At 51.0% G+C, this 12920-nt stretch overlaps 1 long non-coding RNA gene across 1 annotated transcript; it reads left to right on the top strand.

Annotated features, from left to right (window-relative positions):
- The first annotated feature begins 8097 nt into the window (after positions 1-8097).
- On the top strand, positions 8098-11151 carry LOC127321266 (uncharacterized). Its single transcript, XR_007863930.1, has 2 exons — positions 8098-9702; positions 11000-11151. It is a non-coding gene; the product is annotated as an uncharacterized lncRNA (long non-coding RNA).
- The last annotated feature ends 1769 nt before the right edge of the window (positions 11152-12920 follow it).

Here is a 12920-nt window from a genome sequence, read left to right as displayed (position 1 = left end):
GCCTAACGCGGCGACCCAAAAAGCCGCCACGTGGTTCGTCTTCAGCGTGCGGGCTCTGCGCCATGGCAAGCCTCGATGGGACAACAATGGCGGGCGGGAGAACGCGCAGGAAAGTTCCCGCGCGCACCAGGGTTCCCGCGCGCACGAAAAGGCTATGGCCGCTCGCTCGCACCCAAGTTTCCCGCCAAGGCCGCCGGCTATAAAAAGACGACGCCGGCCTCACAGACCTCGCAGCTTTTTCGCCGTCCTCTCCCCCTCTTCCTTCTCCGACGCCCTCTACACCTCCATAGCCATGCCGCGCACCCTGCAGGCCACGTGGGCCAAGCTCTCCCTCGCCGCCCGGGCCAGGTTCCCGCGAACGGAGGAGGAGCGGGCGGACGCGGGTTGGGTCGCCGACGACGAGACGCTCCGCGTCGCCGCCGAGGGGACGGCGAAGAAGGAAGAGGACGCGAAGCTGGTGGAGGCGGCCGCGGACGGCTGGCACGAGAACGCGGACGGCTCGTACGAGGCCGCGGAGGAGGAGGCGGAGCCCGCCGTGGAGGAGGAGCCCGTCGACGCCGACGACTTGTTCGACGACCTCGCGCTGACGAACATCAACGTCGCCATCGAGGAACGTCTTGCCGACCTCACGCGCGTGACGAAGGAGCACGAGGCCACCTGCCGGGCCGGCCGCCGCCGTTTAGGCGACCTCCTCGGCCAGAAAAACCAGCTCCTCGCTATGCAAGCTGCCCGCCACCTCATACAGCTGCCCTCGCTCGAGCGGCGCGCCCGGGAGGCTGCTGCGTCGGTGGAGCGCGGCCGCCAAGAGCGCATGCGCCGTCGTGAGGAGAACCACGAGGCCTAGGCCGCCGGCCGCATCCGCCTGGAGGCACGGACCGCTGTGGAACGCGCCACCCTTCAGGAGCTCGACCTGTGCGGGAGGCGGAGCGCGAGCGCGCCCAAGCGGAAAAGAGGAAGGCGGCCGCGGAGGAGAGCCGCAAGAGGGCCGTGGCCAAGCCACCCAGCTGCTAAAGCTGGAGTGGAATCCTCACGCGTACATGCCGCCCGTGTCGAGTGAAATCCACGGCCCCGGCGACGAGTCGCCGGCGAGGACGCCGGCCCCGGCGACGAGTCGTCGGCGAGGACGCCGGCCCCGTACGTAGCTAGACTAGTAGTAGTAGATTTAAGAAAAAAATGTAATGGTTAACTTTAATGAAAAAAAACTATCTCTCTATGACACGCGGGCTAGAGGCGGACATGGGGCGGACGCGAGTGGCCAGCTATCGGGGTCCGCGGCCACGCAAACTCATCCCAGATTTGGGCCGGGTTTGGGTCGTGCCGGACGTCGCGGCCATCCGTTTTTGGGATGGGTCCGCGCGCTGGGCAGTGGTTTTGTCCGGTTGGACCCATCCGGACGCGCGAGCGCGGGATGGGTCGCCGCGTTGGAGATGCCTGGATGGGTCCAACCGGACAAAATCGCGGCCCAGCGCACGGACCCATCCCAAAAACGGATGGCCGCGGCGTCCGGCACGACCCAAACCGGCCCAAATCTGGGACGAGTTTGCGTGGCCGCGGACGCCGTTGGCTGGTCCCTCGCGTCCTCCCCTTGTCCGCCCCTGGCCCGCATGTCTGTCTCCCAAAACACACCCACTCCACTCCACTCCCAAAACCTAGAGATGGCCGACGAAGCTCCTGCCGCCGCCACCGCCACCATCGGAGATGAAGCCCAGCTCGCGTCCGTTGTCGCTCCTACCGTGGAGGCGGCTCCAGTCCTGGACGCTCCGGTGGTCGTGGAGCCCGGGCCGCCCACGAAGAAGGCGAAGCCCGAGCTCACCGCGGAGCAGAGGGCGATGGAGAGAAAGAAGCGGGGCGACCAGCACAGGGCGTTGTGGCAACGGAAGAAGGAGGCCGCTGCCGCCAAGTAGCGGGTTCTGGCGGCGGAGCAGCTCCTCCAGCCCCAAACGCAGGTGAAGGCAAATGTGATGCAAGAGCATGCCATGCTCTTTTACGGCCACGCAACGCTCGCTCAGCACATGATCATCCAGGGCGCTGGCACTACCTCGGGGGGGGGGGGGGGGAGCTCGGCCTCGTCCGTGACCCGGCCCCTTCCAGCCCCGCCGACTACCCCGTTGGGGTGCACGCCCGGCGCGCAGGAATTGGGGGCGCATTCAGGGCGCTACGCGTACCCGTCACGGGATGGGTCACCGGAGGTGGGCGAGTCCATGACGGGGCCGTCGCCTTTGTCCATTGACCTCAACCGTGCGCCGGCGAACTCCAAAGGCCCAAAGCACCTGGGAGCAGCAGCGATGACTGGTGCACACAACCCGCTCGACGATTTGTCAGCCAAGCGCGCCCCGCCATCGATGGCACCGTCCACCGTGCAGGTCCCTCCGTCTTACCCGCAGACAATGCCGACCACCGTGCCATATCCTTCAACCGAGCAGGCTCCCCAGCCACCTCCCATTGACACACAGGAGGACACCACCGTGCCATACCCGGCAACATGAACATCGAGGAGGAGCCATTGTTCGCTGACGAGCTGACACAAGTCGCAGCTCGAGGTCGCCGGGTTAGCAAAAGAACCAGCAACTACACGGTGCTGGAGGACAAGGTGCTCGTCAATGGATGGTTGACCATTGGGCAAGATGCATTGACAGGTGTCGAGCAGAAGGAGACCGCATTCTGGCGCCGGATCTATGAATACTTCCATGAACATCGCAAATACGGACTGGAGCCATTTGAGAGCGACCGTAGCGAGCTATCCCTCCAAAAGAGGTGGGGAACAATTCAAACTGACACACAGAAGGACACCACCGTGCCATACCCCGGCAACATGAACATCGAGGAGGAGCCGTTGTTCGCTGGCGAGCTGACACAAGCCGCAGCTCGAGGTCGCCGGGTTAGCAAAAGAACCAGCAACTACACGGTGCTGGAGGACAAGGTGCTCGTCAATGGATGGTTGACCATTGGGCAAGATGCATTGACAGGTGCCGAGCAGAAGGGGACCGCATTCTGGCGCCGGATCTGTGAATACTTCCATGAACATCGCAAATACGGATTGGAGCCATTTGAGAGCGACCGCAGCGAGCTATCCCTCCAAAAGAGGTGGGGAACAATTCAAACTGAATGCAACAAGTTCCAGGCGGCGTATGATCACGTGAAGCGGATGCCCGTTAGCGGCATGGGCATGAAGGACTTGGTATGATTCTTAACCTCAACTTGTTCATTCGGTCTTTGCACATATGCTTATCATTGTTGTCTCGCTTTGCTCTACGTGTGGCAAGCTTTGGATTTCTACAAAAGTAACAATGAACAAAAGACCTTTGCCTTCCCTCATTGTTGGAAGGAACTCCATGTCACCCCAAAGTTCCATGAGGGGTACGACTGGTACATGGCCACCTTGACTGGCAACAAGACCGCCAAAGATGCCACGGTCATCGACCTTGATGGTGGGCAGCCTTACGGTAGCTCCGCTTCTCGTGCAAGTCATCCACGCGGCCACAAGTCAACCAAAGCCGACATGAAGCGTGATGCTTCGTCCATGCTATTGTTTGACACTTTGAAGGAGATGCATGCTGACAGAGACGTGTCCACGGACAAGAGGGATGAGAGGAGGCGTCGGGAGAAAGAAGAGGACAAGAAGAACTACTTCGATGTCCAAAAGAAGAAGCTTGAGATTGAAGAGTTGAAGGCCAAGACCAAAGCTCGAGAAAATTGAGCTCAAAGAGAGAGAAATTGAGCTCCTAGCAATGGCAAGGGCCAAAGAGGTGGAGTTGAAGGCGAAGGAAGTTGAGCTCAAACGGCAAGCCGAGGACAACCTGATCATGAACACCGACTTGACCACCATGAGCGAGGCGAAGAGAGCTTGCTTCGAGAAGAGGCAGAAGGAGATCCTAGAGCGCACAAATTGAGTTGACAATCTCAATTTGTAATTTTTATATTTTTTCAAACTATGGCACATTTCGTTTCTTCATTATGCTAAATTTTATTTGATATTATTTTATGCTATTCGATATTATTCTATATTTGTTAGATATTATTCTATATTTTAAGATATTATTTATAAGTATGTGTTGCTAAATGGCCTATTTCCTAAAGAAATAGACCAAATGGCAAATGGGTGGTCACGCCTTGGGCGCAGCGTGCGACCCAAACGGACACGTGGACACAGTCGTTGTCGGACACGCGGACCCGGGCGCTGTCCGGTGTCCACGCGGCCACCCAAACGGCCCAAAACGGACGGCCCAGCGCATCCGTTTCGGTCGCCGGGTTGGAGATGCCCTGCGAGCGACCCAAACGGACACGCCGGGCCGTCCGTTTTGGGCCGTTTGGGTGGCCGAGCGGACACCCAGACAAATGCCCGCGTCCGCGTGTCCGGTTGGGTCGCACGCTGCGCCCAACGCGGCGACCCAAAAAGACGCCACGTGGTTCGTCTTCCTTGCGCGGCGCTGCGCCATGGCCGGCCTCGACGGGACAGCAATGGCGGGCGGTAGAACGCGCGGGAAAGTTCCTGCGCGCACCAAGGTTCCCGCGCGCGCGAAAATGCCATTGGCGCGCGCTCGTGCCCAACTTTCCCGCCCAAGGCCGCCGGCTATAAAAGACGGCGGCGGGCTCACAGATCTCATCACACCCGCTCCGACGTCCTCTCCCCCTCCACCTTCTCTGGCGCCCTCTCCGTCGCCATGACGCGCACTCGCAGCCACGTGGGCCAAGCTCTCCCTCGCCGCTCGGGCCAGGTTCCCGCGGACGGAGGAGGAGGAGCGCGCGGACGCGCGGTGGGTCGCCGATGACGAGGCGCTCCGCGTCGCTGCCCAGGCGGCGGCGAAGAAGGAAGAGGACGCGAAGATGGTGGAGGCGGCCACGGACGGCTGGCACGAGACCGCAGACGGGTGGTACGAGGCCGCAGAGGAGGGGGCCGCCGCGGAGGAGGAGCCCGTCGCCGCGGAGGACCTCGCGCTGGCGAACATCAACGCCGACATCGAGGAGCAGCTCGCCGACCTCACGCGCGTGACGAAGGTGTTGGTGATATGCCCGAGAGGCAATAATAAAGTGGTTATTATAATCTTTGTTTTTATGATAAATGTTTGCATGCCATGCTATAATTGTATTAACCGAAACATTGATACATGTGTGTTATGTAAACAACAAGAAGTCCCTAGTAAGCCTCTTGTATAACTAGCTTGTTGATTAATGAATGATCATGGTTTCGTGATCATGAACATTGGATGTTATTAATAACAAGGTTATGTCATTAATTGAATGATATAATGGACACACACCCAAATAAGCGTAGCATAAGATCAAGTCATTAAGTTCAATTTGCTATAAGCTTTCGATACATAGTTGCCTAAGTCCTTTGACTATGAGATCATTTAATCACTTACATCGGAAAGGTACTTTGATTACATCAAACGCCATTGCGTAAATGGGTGGTCATAAAGATGGGATTAAGTATTCGGAAAGTGTGAGTTGAGGCATATGGATCAATAGTGGGATTTGTGCATCCTGATGACGGAGAGATACACTCTGGGCCCTCTCGGTGGCACGTCGTCTGATTAGCTTGCAAGCATGTGATTAATATCACAAGAGATGACATACCACGGTACGAGTAAAGAGTACTTGTCGGTAACGAGGTTGAACAAGGTATGGAGATACCGATGATCGAAATTCGGACAAGTAAAGTATCGCGTGACAAAAGGAATCAGTATCGTATGTAAATGGTTCAATCGATCACTAAGTTATTGTTTAATATGTGGGAGACATTATGGATCTCCAGATCCCGCTATTGGTTATTGCTCGGAGAGGAGTCTTGTAACGCCCCAACTTTTGCAACCTTGTTTATTTGTCCAAAGTGCAAAAATCAGGGGGAACAAAAACTTTTTAAGTTTTGCTTGTGCTGTCATGTGTTTGGTTGAAATATGTCTAACTTTGTTTGATGAGTGAAGTTGGTTGAATAATGTTAAGTGATGTACCTCAAACCACATCTTATTATCTCGAGAGAATACTCATGCTATGGCCACTCTTCTATCACCTTAATCTCCTCTCTTCAAAAATATTTGAACCTTATGTCATATAACAAAGCCTCTTTTGTTTTGTCTTATGACTCAAATTTTAAATTCAAAAGATCTTGTCAAACACCTTTTATTTTAAAGTGGCTATGGTCACCTGAGATCATAGTATCACAAAAAGTGTTTCTAAAGTTATTTTGTTCTGAGATAAAGTATTTGCCAAATGTCTCACCCTTACCTTGTGTGAATTTTAAATTTTATAAAAGCTTCGTTTCAGTACTTGTCTGATCTTACTTACTTGTATGGTTGCCTAACAAAACTGCCTTCAACACACTTACACATAGTATCACTAAAACCAGTGATGCCATGATCATCTTTCTCTTACACCTTAATCTCAATTCATTTCTTATCTATGATAAAAACCCTTTTGGGTAGGCCATTGTTTTAATTGGGTTTGAACCCTATGGCCGAAGCCTCTCAAAATATGTTCATTTTTAAAACCCACCACTTACCCTAAGTGGTAATGGTGATCATTATTAATCGCCATGCCATGTAAGTGCTCGGTAAACTCTTTTTTTTTAAAAAAAACAATCTTTTAGGTATTTCGTGTTTCCTTTACAAAGTGGAGTATGCCTATTTGATAAACCTTGCTTTATTTTATTTTAAAAAAATCGTAATTTGCTCTTGGTTTTCTAAAACTATTTCCAAAATAGTTTCCAAGTTATGTTTTCAAAACAAAATATGGATGATCATGAATATCATCACCAACAATAAAATAAAATGGAGAGTTGACCTTGGGTCAACACAAGTTGCTCGGTGCAGCCACTACAAAACTCCAATCCTAGCATCACTCTGAAAACCATCCGAATTCTGAAACTGTCAGAAACCAACTGCTGGCAGTAATCCGTGCAGATCAAAGAAATGTTCCACTTTAGACCTCTCCCTTTCCCTCATTTCTCAACTAAATTTTTATCTCTAAAATTACTTGTAATCGTGGACGTATCCTCAACAGCTTAGAATAAAATTCAGCTCATTCGGTGCACCCATGTGCTCCTGGTGAAAATGTGAAAATCGGTTGATCTCATCGAATTTCAGAAAATGACCTTCGGGTTCATCTACAGTCTCGACTTTGAGCCTTCCTCCTGCCCTCGTTCCTCCACCATTAATTCTTCCGTAAAATTCTTGATAAACTTGTTACCTTCCTCTTCGCCATGCAATAAGTTTTATATCAAATCAAGCTCTGAGGTGTTAGCAGGAATTCGGCAAAATCGGCCCGGTGGAGCTGTTATCTCTGAATTTCACTTATGAGTCTGGGCATCAGTACTTTGCCTCGACTTTGGCACTCTTTTTCTCCATCATTTGGCAATCGTTTGTCTCTCTGAAAATTTCCCGGTAAAGCTGGCACTACCCTCTACATCTTTGATGTTCACATTTTTACGTGAATGCGTTTGCATCGAGCTGAAGCTAGGTGAAAAGTGAGGCTCGTTAAATTTCTGCAGCCTGAGACTTTTTCGATTCATTGATCGAGCCAGCTCGATCTGATTCTCTCTCCCTCTCTTTGACCTTTCCTTCTACTCTCTCCACGACTCCACTCTGAACATCCATGCAAGCAAGTGCCCACGTGAACAGCATTGGCTGTTTGCTCTTGGAGAGGAAGCGGAGAGAAAGACCAAGGCTTGCATGCGATAAGAACATGGAGAACCTTGCTGCCTCTCCCTCCATCACTTCTTGCCAAACCAATGAAGACCCCTGCTGCCCTGTCTCCTGCTGCTCTCTCACGCGCGTGCAAGCACGCTCCAGCACACCCCAATAGCTGCCCGTGGGCGCGGCCACCTCTCCCTTCTCTCTCTCCCCGGTGTTCACCAAATAAGATGGACAGTGGTGACTCGACCACACCAGCTCCCGAGCTTGCGCCAGGGTAATGTCATGTCGATCCCATCTCTGACCCGCTCACTCCCGAGGCAGCCTCTGTCCCACATCTCTCTTCCCCAGGCTCGACAGCCCCGTGGTCACCACGACCGTGGACGCCGATCCGTTCCCATTCCATTAGTGCGACACAGGAAGCACCCATCTAAACCACCATTTACCTTGGATCCAGAACACAAAATGACTGCATAGATTTCTCTCTTGTGCGATAAAGACTGAACTGGAAAGATCGAACACCTTCGTGTACCCTTCAATGCCATCTCCTTTCGGCAAGCTCAGACCGCGCTTTTCGTCGTCCTAAGACGAACCAGACCCAACTATTGATGCTGTTCACGATGGCACCGCCCCTCCGCCCAATCGCGTCCGTGGAACATCGCCACCATCCTCCCGTGCTCACTGTCCACGGTGCACCGTCGCCCGTCCTTTTTAACTTGAGCAGAGCCCTCCCTTTCCATTCCTTTCCTCACTTCCCACTCCCTCACATTTCTTCTCATATCCCAGAAACACAGGCGAGCGAAGCTTTGCTTCTTTTCCTTCCTCGTCGAGGCAGAGGCCGAGCTGAGCTGGCCGGGCTCACGTCGTCGTCTTCGTCGCATTCCATCCCTTCTCTCTACTTTCTCTTCCTGCATGTATCTCTTCTCTCTCTGGCCCTCCTAACACGTCCGTTTTACCTCGCAGAAAACCTTGGCGGCCGTCGCCGTGGAGGCTAGTACGAGCCGTCGCCATTACGAGCCATCGTCCAGCTTCTCCGTGTTGTTCTGTCCGTGCACCGTGCCCGCCGTCGTCAACGCTAACGCCCGGCCTCCCGCGAGTCATACTTGATGGACGACGTGAACTGCAGTATCTCCGCGTTGCCTGCTCCATCGCTAGGCACCTCCGCTAACCGCTTCGTCCGGAGCTACGCCGAACTCGCCTCCGGCCACGTCGTCGACGACCGTAGACCCGTCTGCACGTTCGCGTCGACGCCGGGACTGATAGTTTTGGCCAAGGATCAACACACACATATACACATTGGAGAAAAACACACAGAGACTTTTTCAGGCACCGCACCTTCGTGCCTCTTTTCTCTTGTTCTAAACTCTAAACTTAGTACTAATAACAAGATTTGTTCCAACAATCACCTCCCAAATCTTGCTATTACTTATTTCTCCCTTGAAGCATGTGGTCGTCGATGTCATCGGTGCACCTCGCAGATGGCCGCCAATGCCATCTTGTACGCCGATTGCCGTCGTCGCCATTGGCCTCGCCGAGAGTCGCACCTCCTACGCCTTCACCGTGAGCGTGCCGCCATAACACACTCGATGCCACATGTTCACCGCTGGTGCCGCACCTCGCCGGTGACTCCCTCCATGTTGCCGCCGATGACGCACCTTGTCGACGACTCGGACATGGACGATGAACTCTTCATGGCAATGGCCTCCACGCCATGGCCATCACCTCCTTGCCGCCGGTGACGCAACTTACCGGGCAGCACGCCGTTCTCCTTCGCTCGTGACGCAGCTCGACGACGATGGAGAGCGGACCTCGACAAACGAGGCTCTGATACCAAATGATAGTTTTGGCCAAGGATCAACACACACATATACACATTGGAGAAAAACACACAGAGACTTTTTCAGGCACCGCACCTTCGTGCCTCTTTTCTCTTGTTCTAAACTCTAAACTTAGTACTAATAACAAGATTTGTTCCAACAGGGACGCCGTCACTGCATGTGCGCGTCGCCGACTGAGCCGCGCAGCCTCCGCCGAATCCTTCAGCGGCGACCTCCATCATCTTCGACCACCGCCGGTGAGAACCCCGTTTCCCTCCGTCGTAGCTATCACCGCGACGCTGACTTTCATTGGTAGTCCCCGAAGGACGCATCCAGGTAGCTTTCATTCGTAGCTATCACGATCCTGCTGCTGCATGCAAATGCATGGTGCATGGCCGCAAGTAGCAAAATGGGTCATCCCAGCACTGAGCTGAGCCAAGCTAGCCGGCGCTGATCCGCCTCGTCCCGGCCTTTCGGCCCGTTTCGTTTTTCTTATCTGGGAATAGAAATCCTGTGCTGCCAGATCTAGTTCAGGTTTAAATCCACCAAATATTATTTTGTAAATACCTAAATCAGCAGATCTAAAATTCCTAAGGTACCGTAGTGAGTTTTCTATCATTAGAAACTGGTTTCAACCCCAGATCTGCTCTGCATCTCCCTCAGGAAATAAAGTGCGTGAGTCATGCAATAGCAATGTAAATTCAATATAAAAAATTTAGAGCACTTTTTTTTGAGCAAACTAAATTGTGTTGAATACCCCTCTGTATTCTCCGCCTTTTGGCATAAGTGAAAACGCACGTACCTTGCCAGTTTGCAAATGAACCAGAGAACATTTTCTGCTCAAATCTGACTTGAGAAAATTACTGAGGGACATCAAAAATAGATTTTGTGCACGAAACCAATTTTATAAGAACCAGTATATCTTATTTTATAAGCTTATCCAGTATATCCAATTTTATAAGAACCAGTATATCTTATTTTCTGCTCAAATCTGACTTATCCAGATAAAAATGTTTTATAAGCTTCTGAGAATATATGTAAATTTATTTACCAAAACTGAACCCTAAACAGTAAATTAATTATTATAAATAATATGTAAAGCTAAATGGAGTGAATCCAATTTTTCTGGAATCCTTATTTAGTTGTCTATCGGGATGTACAACTTGTTTGCCTTAATTCATTTGTGTTCTGTGAGCCAAAAAGGGAAGCTAATTGTTCCTCGCTTTTGTAAAAATGGTTAAAGATACTATATATTTAAATTTGACACCACACCACTGTATAGTACTTCCCTGTGTCATTACCTACCTTGGCATACCAAGTTTAGGCCTTGGTGGTAAGCAGAGAGGCAGTGGCTAATTTTAAGGCTTTCTTGCCTTTTATGAACAAGTAAAATGGTTTTCTCGAAAAAAAAAGTGCTAGAAAATAACTAGGGGTACTGTGCACTTATTAGTGCTTGGAATACCCACTGATTTCATTATAATAAATTTTGTTAGAATGTTTACTTGTACGGTTGTGTCTTGTATGGTGATTGTGTGTTTTTTTTTGCGACGATAGATACGAATGCCACAGATGAAGAAGAGGAGGATCATTTCGAGGATTTCGAAGAGAAAGTCCAGGGACAAATAGCCAACCAAGGCAAGCCACCTCTTGATGCATCTCTGATCCTATATATATTCTTGCTCTTGCATTATGACAGGTTTTATAAAGTGCATGTCTTTTATTTATTATGTCGGTGGTTAGTGCCACCCGGACTTTTATTAATCCACCCTTAGGGTGCAGCCCTCGTTGGTACCTACTGATCACACCTCTATTAGTGATACGATGCTTACCACCTTATCACCCTTGTCGCCTCTTTTCAAAAGAGAAATGGGACTATAGGTCGGGAGCCCTTTTGAAAAAGGTTTGTGAAAAAGTTTTCAAGAAAGGAAATTCTTCGAAAACCTTGGAATGGGGTAGCCCTGTCCAAGTGTGGTTTTACGAAAGACAAAAAGGTTTATGAAAGATATTGCTGGAGGCAAAGGGAAATGAAAAGTTGTTTTCGAAAAACCTTGGTGACCATAGTACGAAACCGGACCTAGCCAGTACAACCACATTACCCTTTAGTGGGACGGGGCGTAGCGTAGTAGTTTGTCTCGCCTTAGTTTGGGTCCTGCAAGTGTAGTGGCAGTCCGACCATGGACGCTTCGACTGGGGTTCTTCCCATGAGAAGGGACGCAACCCATTTGCCTGTTTAGGTACGCGGGGTACAACTTATGAGCTCCCATTGAAAGATGCCTAAGTGGTTGGATGGCATTCCAGAGGGTCGGGTGTCGGGGACTTTGCAACTCCTGGGTAAACGGCATCCCGGACTCTGGTGTTGGGAGGTACAACTCATTCGGCATGTCTTAGGCTCAGGCGAGCAAGCGAAAAACTACGATCGGTTATCCGAGCCTCGCGTTTTGACGCTTGGCGAACCAGGGATGATCCCGGCGGATTTATCGGATCTTGTGGGGAAAGTGTACAACCTCTGCAGAGTGTAAATCTATTCGAATAGCCGTGTCCGCGGTTATGGACATGGGAATGGCGGTACGTGGCATTAAAGGAAGGTTTTGGTTTATAAAAGTGTTTTCTCAAAAATGTTTTGGGAAAGGAGTACCAGTGGGACTGGTGGAAATGTACCTGGGAGGTACGGTGGAAAGTTGGAAAAGTTGTTTTGGCCATATGAGATGGTCCGAAAGGAAAATGGGTCATCCTTACCTATTAGTCTGTAAATACAAAGTTGTTTTCAAAAAAAAATTTCAACAAAGATATAGAGATGTCATATTCTCGAGAGGAACTACCTCTCGCTCCTTGTCGCCCTAGTTAGTGCCTATTCCTTGCTACTGCCAAATTTCATATCCTTTACTTCTCTCTAAGGTGGTTTGCGAGTACAATTCATAATGTACTCATGGCTTTGTCCCTGGCTATTTACTTGGCCAGACTTGGTGGAGTTCGACAGATGAAGAAGGAGTTGACGACGTCTATGCGAGCTAGGCACATCTTCCCAGTCAGTTGCCTGTAGGGTTATGGCATGACTCGAGCCATGCGAACGCTTTCTTCTGAAGTATTTCCGCTGTGTGGTTGTTAATCTCTTGCCATTGAGGCTCTTATGTAAGTATTGGTCATGTGACCGTTGTAATCTTTTTATTCGGTACTATAATGGATGTTGTATTTGGTACCAGTCCGGTTATGCTTTCACGACACACTGATCATGGGATCGTGAATGTGTATGCATAACGGGTGTTTCGGACAGCTAGTCCGGGGCCCCACAAGTCTCGACCATGTCTGCATAGTTCGCGAATCATAGGGTGACGCGCTTAAGGTTCGATGTCGCATAAGTAGATTTGAATATGGTATGGAGACAAAGTTTGTTCAGAGTCTCGGATGGGATCCAGGACGTCACGAGGAGGTTCGGAATAGTCCGGACAATAAGATTAATATAAGGGAAGTTGATTTC

Source organism: Lolium perenne, chromosome 1 (assembly GCF_019359855.2).
Source record: "Lolium perenne isolate Kyuss_39 chromosome 1, Kyuss_2.0, whole genome shotgun sequence".
In the NCBI taxonomy this organism is placed as follows: Eukaryota; Viridiplantae; Streptophyta; class Magnoliopsida; order Poales; family Poaceae; genus Lolium; species Lolium perenne.
Note: the sequence above shows the minus strand (reverse complement) of the source record. Positions and strands in the feature narration are given on the sequence as shown.